Raw genomic sequence first — 10,552 nt, 5'->3', positions numbered from 1 at the left:
GTCGCTATGTAGGACACTGACATGATGGTGAACTATGTTTTAATAATGACAGATATAACCTTGTAGATGCCAGGTCGTCGCTATGTAGGACACTGACATGATGGTGAACTATGTTTTAATAATGACGGATATAACCTTGTAGATGCCAGGTCGTCGCTATGTAGGACACTGACATGATGGTGAACTATGTTTTAATAATGACAGATATAACCTTGTAGATGCCAGGTCGTCGCTATGTAGGACACTGACATGATGATGAACTATGTTTTAATAATGACAGATATAACCTTGTAGATGCCAGGTCGTCGCTATGTAGGACACTGACATGATGGTGAACTATGTTTTAATAATGACGGATATAACCTTGTAGATGCCAGGTCGTCGCTATGTAGGACACTGACATGATGGTGAACTATGTTTTAATAATGACAGATATAACCTTGTAGATGCCAGGTCGTCGCTATGTAGGACACTGACATGATGATGAACTATGTTTTAATAATGACAGATATAACCTTGTAGATGCCAGGTCGTCGCTATGTAGGACACTGACATGATGATGAACTATGTTTTAATAATGACAGATATAACCTTGTAGATGCCAGGTCGTCGCTATGTAGGACACTGACATGATGGTGAACTATGTTTTAATAATGACAGATATAACCTTGTAGATGCCAGGTCGTCGCTATGTAGGACACTGACATGATGATGAACTATGTTTTAATAATGACAGATATAACCTTGTAGATGCCAGGTCGTCGCTATGTAGGACACTGACATGATGATGAACTATGTTTTAATAATGACAGATATAACCTTGTAGAGGCCAGGTCGTCGCTATGTAGGACACTGACATGATGGTGAACTATGTTTTAATAATGACAGATATAACCTTGTAGATGCCAGGTCGTCGCTATGTAGGACACTGACATGATGGTGAACTATGTTTTAATAATGACAGATATAACCTTGTAGATGCCAGGTCGTCGCTATGTAGGACACTGACATGATGGTGAACTATGTTTTAATAATGACAGATATAACCTTGTAGATGCCAGGTCGTCGCTATGTAGGACACTGACATGATGGTGAACTATGTTTTAATAATGACAGATATAACCTTGTAGATGCCAGGTCGTCGCTATGTAGGACACTGACATGATGGTGAACTATGTTTTAATAATGACGGATATAACCTTGTAGATGCCAGGTCGTCGCTATGTAGGACACTGACATGATGGTGAACTATGTTTTAATAATGACAGATATAACCTTGTAGATGCCAGGTCGTCGCTATGTAGGACACTGACATGATGGTGAACTATGTTTTAATAATGACAGATATAACCTTGTAGAGGCCAGGTCGTCGCTATGTAGGACACTGACATGATGGTGAACTATGTTTTAATAATGACGGATATAACCTTGTAGATGCCAGGTCGTCGCTATGTAGGACACTGACATGATGGTGAACTATGTTTTAATAATGACGGATATAACCTTGTAGATGCCAGGTCGTCGCTATGTAGGACACTGACATGATGGTGAACTATGTTTTAATAATGACAGATATAACCTTGTAGATGCCAGGTCGTCGCTATGTAGGACACTGACATGATGATGAACTATGTTTTAATAATGACGGATATAACCTTGTAGATGCCAGGTCGTCGCTATGTAGGACACTGACATGATGGTGAACTATGTTTTAATAATGACGGATATAACCTTGTAGATGCCAGGTCGTCGCTATGTAGGACACTGACATGATGGTGAACTATGTTTTAATAATGACGGATATAACCTTGTAGATGCCAGGTCGTCGCTATGTAGGACACTGACATGATGATGAACTATGTTTTAATAATGACAGATATAACCTTGTAGATGCCAGGTCGTCGCTATGTAGGACACTGACATGATGATGAACTATGTTTTAATAATGACAGATATAACCTTGTAGATGCCAGGTCGTCGCTATGTAGGACACTGACATGATGATGAACTATGTTTTAATAATGACAGATATAACCTTGTAGAGGCCAGGTCGTCGCTATGTAGGACACTGACATGATGATGAACTATGTTTTAATAATGACGGATATAACCTTGTAGATGCCAGGTCGTCGCTATGTAGGACACTGACATGATGGTGAACTATGTTTTAATAATGACAGATATAACCTTGTAGATGCCAGGTCGTCGCTATGTAGGACACTGACATGATGGTGAACTATGTTTTAATAATGACAGATATAACCTTGTGGAGGCCAGGTCGTCGCTATGTAGGACACTGACATGATGGTGAACTATGTTTTAATAATGACAGATATAACCTTGTAGATGCCAGGTCGTCGCTATGTAGGACACTGACATGATGGTGAACTATGTTTTAATAATGACAGATAAACCTTGTGGAGGCCAGGTCGTCGCTATGTAGGACACTGACATGATGGTGAACTATGTTTTAATAATGACAGATATAACCTTGTAGATGCCAGGTCGTCGCTATGTAGGACACTGACATGATGGTGAACTATGTTTTAATAATGAACCTTGTAGATGCCAGGTCGTCGCTATTAGGACACTGACATGTTTTGAACTATGTTTTAATAATGACAGATATAACCTTGTAATGCCAGGTCGTCGCTATGTAGGACACTGACATGATGGTGAAACTATGTTTTAATACGGACAGATATAACCTTGTAGATGCCAGGTCGTCGCTATGTAGGACACTGACATGATGGTGAACTATGTTTTAATAATGACAGTATATAACCTTGTAGAGGCCAGGTCGTCGCTATGTAGGACACTGACATGATGGTGAACTATGTTTTAATAATGACAGATTATAACCTTGTAGATGCCAGGTCGTCGCTATGTAGGACACTGACATGATGGTGAACTATGTTTTAATAATGACAGGATATAACAAGGTCGTCGTATGTGGACACTGACATGATGGTGAACTATGTTTTAATAATGGATATAACCTTGTAGATGCCCAGGTCCTCGCTATGTAGGACACTGACATGATGGTGAACTATGTTTTAATAATGACAGATTTAACCTTGTCCATGCCAGGTCGTCGCTATGTAGGACACTGACATGATGGAGAACTATGTTTTAATAATGACAGATATAACCTTGTAGATGCCAGGTCGTCGCTATGTAGGACACTGACATGATGATGAACTATGTTTTAATAATGACAGATATAACCTTGTAGATGCCAGGTCGTCGCTATGTAGGACACTGACATGATGGTGAACTATGTTTTAATAATGACACATATAACCTTGTAGATGCCAGGTCGTCGCTATGTAGGACACTGACATGATGACACACACATGTTTTAAAATAATGACAATATAACCTTGTTTAGAACAGGTCGTCGCTATGTAGGACAGCATGGTATAAATGAATCTGTGATATATGTTTATATGCATGTCTTCATGTAAACCTCGCTAATTATAACTGTTCGTGTTTGCTGATTTTAGTTCACTGACATGATTTGAACTATGTTTTAATAATGACAGATATAACCTTGTAGATGCCAGGTCGTCGCTATGTAGGACACTGACATGATGAATGAACTATGTTTTAATAATGACAGATATAACCTTGTAGATGCCAGGTCGTCGCTATGTAGGACACAGACATGATGTGAACTATGTTGTTAATAATGACAGATATAACCTTGTCGATCGGTGTCGCTATGTAGGACACTCGTGGACTATGTCTTGGATTAGCGAATGCCAGGTCAGCTTTCCTACATGATTCTAGCTCAATGACAGATATAACCTTGTGGATTTCAGGTCGTCGCTATGTAGGACACTGACATGATGGTGAACTATGTTTTGTCATAATGACAGATATAACCTTGTAGATGCCAGGTCGTCGCTATGTAGGACACTGGACATGATGATGAACTATGTTTTAATAATGCAGTCTATAACCTTGTAGATGCCACTTCGTCGCTATGTAGGACCACTGACATGATGGTGAACTATGTTTTATTAATGACGGATATAACCTTGTTTTCCAGGTCGTCGCTATGTAGGACACTGACAGTGATGCTGAACTTTGTTTTAATTATGACGGATATAACCTTGTAGAGATTGGTCGTCGGTGATGTAGGACACTGACATGATGATGAACTATGTTTTTACCGACAGATATAACCTTGTAGATGCCAGGTCGTCGCTATGTAGGACACTGACATGACGAGAACTATGTTTTAATAATGACTGATATAACCTTGTAGATCCAGGTCGTCGCTATGTAGGACACTGACATGATGATGAACTATGTTTTAATAATGACTGATATGACCTTGTAGATGCCAGGTCGTCGCTATGTAGGACACTGACATGATGGTGAACTATGTTTTAATAATGACAGATATATAACCTTGTAGATGCCAGGTCGTGCTATGTAGGACTCTGACAGTTGTGAACTATGTTGAATAATGACGATCTCTTGCAGTGAGCCAGCTGTTTTATGTAGGACACTGACATGATGGGAAAACGTGATTTCGTAATGACAGTATACCTTACCGGCAAGTGGCTGCTATATGACTGAGGACAACGTGACTTCTTTTTATCCCTCGCGATGTTGTTGAATGTAATTCGACAGTAACACCTTGTGCCTCCAGGTCGTCGCTATGTAGGACACTGACATGATGGTGAACTCATGTTTTAATAATGATCAATATATAACCTTGTAGATGCCAGGTCGTCGCTATGTAGGACACTGACATGATGATGAACTATGTTTTAATAATGACAGATATAACCTTGTCATGCCAGGTCGTCGCTATGTAGGACCACTGACCATGATCATGAACTACCATTATCATAATGACCATGACCATCCTTGTCAGCACCATTCGTCGCTATGTAGGACACTGACATGATGGTGAACTATGTTTTAATAATCAGATCATAACCAGCATCATCGTCGCTCTTCACACAACACATGGTGAACTATGTTTTAATAATCACAGATAAACCTTGTAGATGCCAGCGTATCGCTATGTAGGACACTGACATCATGGTGAACTATGTTTTAATAATGATTCATATAACCTTGTAGATGCCAGGTCGCAGCTATTTAGTCCACTGACATGATGGTGAACTATTTTTTAGTAATGACAGATATAACCTTGTAAAGGCCAGGTCTGGCTATGTAGGACATGACATGTAATGTGAACTATGTTTTAATAATGAAATATAACCTTGTTTCCAGGTCGTTGCTATGTAGGACACTTACATGATGATGAACTATGTTTTAATACTGACATTAAATTTGTAGATGCCAGGTCGTCCTATGTAACATCACATGATGTTGCACTATTAAATAAAGACAGATATAACCTTGTAGTAGTACAGGTCGTCGCTATGTTTGGACACTGACATGATGATGAACTATGTTTTAATGTCGACAGATATAACCTTGTATTTGCCAGGTCGTCGCTATGTAGGACACTGACATGATGGTGAACTATGTTTTCATAATGACATTCCATCTTTGTGAAAGGTAGGCTATGGACAACTGACATGATGATGAATTATGTATTTAATAAAACAGATGGTTCTTGTAGATGCCAGGTCGTTTTGTTGTAACACCAACACTAGAGCAACTATTGTTTTATAATGAATCAGATTCCGCTGTTGGATGTGCCAGGGTACTATGGGGTCCGGGTCGAGTTTGACCCTCGAGTACCCTTGAGTGCAGGTATTTTGGGACTGGCGGAGGCTGTTGCTAATGACTATCTATTTCTAGAGGCCAGGTCGTCGCTGTTGATTCACACTGACATGATTCCCAGGCTTTTAATAATGACGGATATAACCTTGTAGAATGCCAGGTCGTCGCTATGTACGATCACGTGACATGATGACGCGTAGCTATGTATAAACCATGCGCTATAACCTTGTAGATGCCAGGTCGTCGCTATGTAGGACACTGACATTTTAAATGAACTTTTTTAAAACTGACGGATTAAATTTCTGGTAGATCTTTGTCGAACTATGTAGGACACTGACATTGATGACCAATCAGGTTTTAATAATGACAGGTATAACCTATAGATGGAGGTACGTCGTATGTAGGACACTGACATGATGGCTTATGTTTTAATAATGACCCATATAAGGAAATACCTATGCCAGGTCGTCGCTATGTAACATCTGACATGATGTGTGATCAACTATGTTTAATAATGACCATCACATATGTGTCTTGTACGCAGTGGTGAAACTTAACCTTCAGGCATGGGTCCAACGTAAGCTATGACGTCACTATGTTTAACTGCTGTAGTGACGTCATCACTCCAGGGCCGTAGCTAGCAGGGGGGCAATTGCCCCCCCCCCCCCCCGAAAAAATTCGGAACGGTCATTATATGAAAATTAATGAAAAGGAGTTTTAGACTATTAACTACTCAGGTCGTCGCTATGTAGGACACTGACATGAATGATGAACTATGTTTTAATAATGAGCTACGGCCCTGCACTCTACAAGGTCGTCGCGATGTAGGACAGGTAACATATGCTGAACTATGGGTTAATAATGACAGGTAAAACCTAGTGGATCCAGGTCGTCGCTATTAGGCAAACTACTTTTCTAATTTATGTTTTAATAATGATATTCTGGTCGGAAATGTTACAGGTCGTCGTGAATGTAGGACAGTGACCTGTTCTGAACTAGTTTTAATTACTTTGGAATAAATGTATGTAGATCAGGTCGTCGCTAATTTCGGTATCACTGACTATAGATTCAGTAATCAAAATATTAATTTTATTTTTTACTTTGTTTATAATACCAGGTGTCACGTAGAGTAATAAAATTAACTATGTTTTAATAATGACGGATATAACCTTTTCGATGCCAGGTCGTCGCTATGTAGGCCAACATGATGGTGAACTATGTTTTAATAATGAACAGATAAAACCTTGTAGATGCCAGGTCGTCGCTATGTAAACACTGACATGATGGTGAAACTATGTTTTAATACCAACAAAATAACCTTGTAGATGCCAGGCTTTGGTGTTACGCTATGTAGGACACTGACATGATGATAAGTTTATAAATTTAACATTAATGAAAATTATGAACCCTTTCTAGATTGCCAGGTCGTAAAATATGGTAGGAACTTTGACATTATATGAACTATGTTTATTTACTAGCATTTATAACCTTGTAGAAAACATTTTCTCGCTATTTACCTATTAGGACATGACATGAAATGTTAAGTATTTTTAATAATGATTTGTATAACACATTTGGAGAGAGAGAGTCGAGAGATAGGACAGAGACCTTGTTTTAAGAGACAGTCGAGCTAGAGAGAGGCGGTTATGAGATCTGTGTGTGGCATGAACATGCACGTTGGAAGCGGGGACGGAGTGGGCGAGGGTTGAGGAGGTAGGGCCTACTACCCCCGCTCATACACACACTGAAGAGTATGCAGTGCCCCAGCACAGGTTGAAATGCGAATCTATACATGCCTTAGAAGCCAATGACAAATGATGAGCTATGTTTTAATAATGACAGATATAACCGTGTGGAGGCCAGGTCGTCGCTATGTAGGACACTGACAAGATGGTGAACTGTTGATCACAGTTCAGCGGATGTTTCTTGAGAACAGCGGTATTCACTTCTGGACGACTAAGTCAGAAATGGAGAATTACTATTTAAAACAGACGAACGTATGTGCGTTTTGAAAGCTATAAAACATGAATTCTGTTATTTTAAAAACACCAAGATGACCAGAAACACTTTGGAAATACGGAAATAATGAATTTACCGTTACATTCATTACAGCATAACGTCATCCCACTGGTCCAGACGTAGCAACGGGAGTTTATTAATTTCTCGATGAATGTAAAAATTACATTGTCAGAGAACATCACATCTGATGCCGTCATTTTATATGGGCAAGTTGTCTTATTGAACGTTATTGTCATTGGACATATTAAGGACCATACATGTACATGTAGGTGCACCACGACCGGGTGTACAAGGTCGTGGTATTGCTAACCTGTGTGTGGGAAGATCCTTTGCTAATAATGGAAACATGTAGCGGGTTTCCTCTCTAAGACTATTTGTCCAAATTACCAAATGTTGGACATCCAATAGCCGATGATTAACAACCAATCTGCTCTAGTGGTGTCGTTAAACAAAACAAACTTTTATTTATTAAGTCCCACACAGATGAGAATAAAATTGCGAGAAGAAACTTATCCGCCTGTCTTTAGAATGGCGATCATCCGTGATGTCTTGGCATCTTGTGATATTGAAGTCTTCCTTCTCGCTGGTCTGATACAGATTTAGTGTTGATGGTAAAACAATAGACATGATTGTTGGTTTAGTTGTTCACTTCAGTTGAGACTTCTGCTACGTAGCTCGGCAGTTGTGTGTTGAATGGCGATCTCTTGCAGTGAGCCGCTGTTTTATGTACTAGCTCAACGTGAGCGGAAAAACGTGATTCTCGTAACCGGCAGTATACATTACTGGCAAGTGGCTGTATCTGAGGACAACGTGACTTATTTTTATCCCTGCGAAGTTGTTGAATGTAATTCGTAGTAACAATCTGCCTCCTCATAATCAGCATCATCAACATGAACACTATTAGCATCATCATCATCATCTTCATCATCATCATAATCATCAATATCAACATCTTCATCACCACCATTATGAACATCATAATCATCAACATAATCATCACCACACTCATCAACACTATCATAATCATCATCACCACCATCATAATCACCATCACCGCCATCATCATCACCACCATCATCATCATCATCATTAATACCATTATCATACCACCACGACCATCATTATCAGCACCATTATGATCATCACCACCACTGACATCATCATCACCAGTATTATCACCGTCTTCACCAATACAACCACCACCATCAGCATTATCATCATCACCAGCGCATCGCAAACACCTGCGAACATCATTGTTTTAACAGATTCATGAGTGCATGCCATCACAGCTTTATTTAGTCCAGTGTGCTCTTATATTTGTTAGTTGTCATTTAGTAAACTAGTCTGGGAGTATATGTTATAGTGTAATGTAAGTACATTTAATACAAATAATGACTCGTTTCCTTGCCTTTAATTGCAACAATTATTATAATTTTTAATAAATATGTTATTACTGATATTAAATTTGTTAATCATGATTAAGCCCTGGGTAACATCAGTAGTTGCATATTAAATAAAGATATGCTGTCTTTCGAGTAGTACAGGTAGTGCTTCTTTGGATGTAAATTATGGGACGATGATCACTTCACGATGTGTTATGTTTGGGTGTCGTTAGTAGTTCATTTATTCATTCATTCTTCCGTGTATTCATTCATCGTTTCATTCCATCTTTCTGAAATGTAGGTTGTCAAACATAAGAGGAATTATGTATTTATTTAAACAGATGGTTCCTCTCTAAGTTTTGTTTTGTTAACACCAACACTAGAGCATATTGATTTATTAATCATCCGCTGTTGCATGTGTCGGGTACTCGAGTTTGACCCTCGAGCACTCGAGTGCAATATTTTGGACTGGCGGAGGCTTTGCTGCTATCAATTTCTGGAGGTTTCTCCTGTTGATTCAGATCACGTTTCCCAGGCTGAATGAAGTAGACTGCAAGAATGCCCGATCGGTCATGAGAAACACGTTTCCCGGTCACGCGTAGTTCCTATATAAACCAGAGCTTAACTAAAAGAGATCTTCATTCAAAGCAAAACTACAAGATTACTTAACATTTAACTGTTGTGTGACGTTAACACCTGAAGCAGCAGTCATGTCTATTGTTTTACCATCAACACTAAATCTGTATCAGACCAGCGAGAAGGAAGACTTCGATATCATAAGATGCCAAGACATCACGGATGATCGCCGTTCTAAAGACAGGCGGATAAGTTCCTTTTTGTATTCAGCTTATGGAGGAAACAAAATGGCAATCACTGGAATTGTCGTCTGTCAGTAAAGAACCTGAATAACATAGATGAAGAATCACCAGACGAAAAATCTTCTTCTCGTATCCAGATTATATAGGAGGACAGCTAGCAGTCACTGATAATAATCTTTCATGGACAAAGAGGAAAGCTGTTATATCTCAATGAACATAGTTGCAGTCATCGTTTGACGCACTAAGAAGTATCCGTCTACTGCTTTACAGACTGCAATAGTGATAAATCTACATATATTGGCTTGACAAAACACAGAAACCTGTTACTGTTCTACGATTAACAAAGAGTAGAAATCCAGCAAACGAGTCCACTGAGCTAGAATTAGGAAACTGAGAATTCGCTGATCCAAGACTCTTCCACCAAGCATCCCCTCATCGATCGAAAGTTGCCCCCCCCCCCCCCCCCTCAAACAAAAAATCCTAGCTACGGCCCTGCACTCTACAATGGTTTTACGATTTCGTAGGGTAAGATAGCTTCGAAAATATTGGCCCTGTATCCCAGGGAAAAATGGGAATCAGAGCCAGTTGGCAAACTACTTTTCAGTCTTAAAATGATAT

General features: G+C 39.4%; 1 protein-coding gene across 1 annotated transcript in view; it reads left to right on the top strand.

Annotated features, from left to right (window-relative positions):
* Positions 1-10,552, top strand: part of LOC121374984 — a 91,659-nt gene that overhangs the window by 75,626 nt on the left and 5,481 nt on the right. The window lies entirely within an intron of this gene.

Source organism: Gigantopelta aegis, chromosome 1, assembly GCF_016097555.1.
Source record: "Gigantopelta aegis isolate Gae_Host chromosome 1, Gae_host_genome, whole genome shotgun sequence".
NCBI classification, from domain to species: domain Eukaryota; kingdom Metazoa; phylum Mollusca; class Gastropoda; order Neomphalida; family Peltospiridae; genus Gigantopelta; species Gigantopelta aegis.
This window is presented reverse-complemented; position numbering and strand designations above follow the sequence as displayed.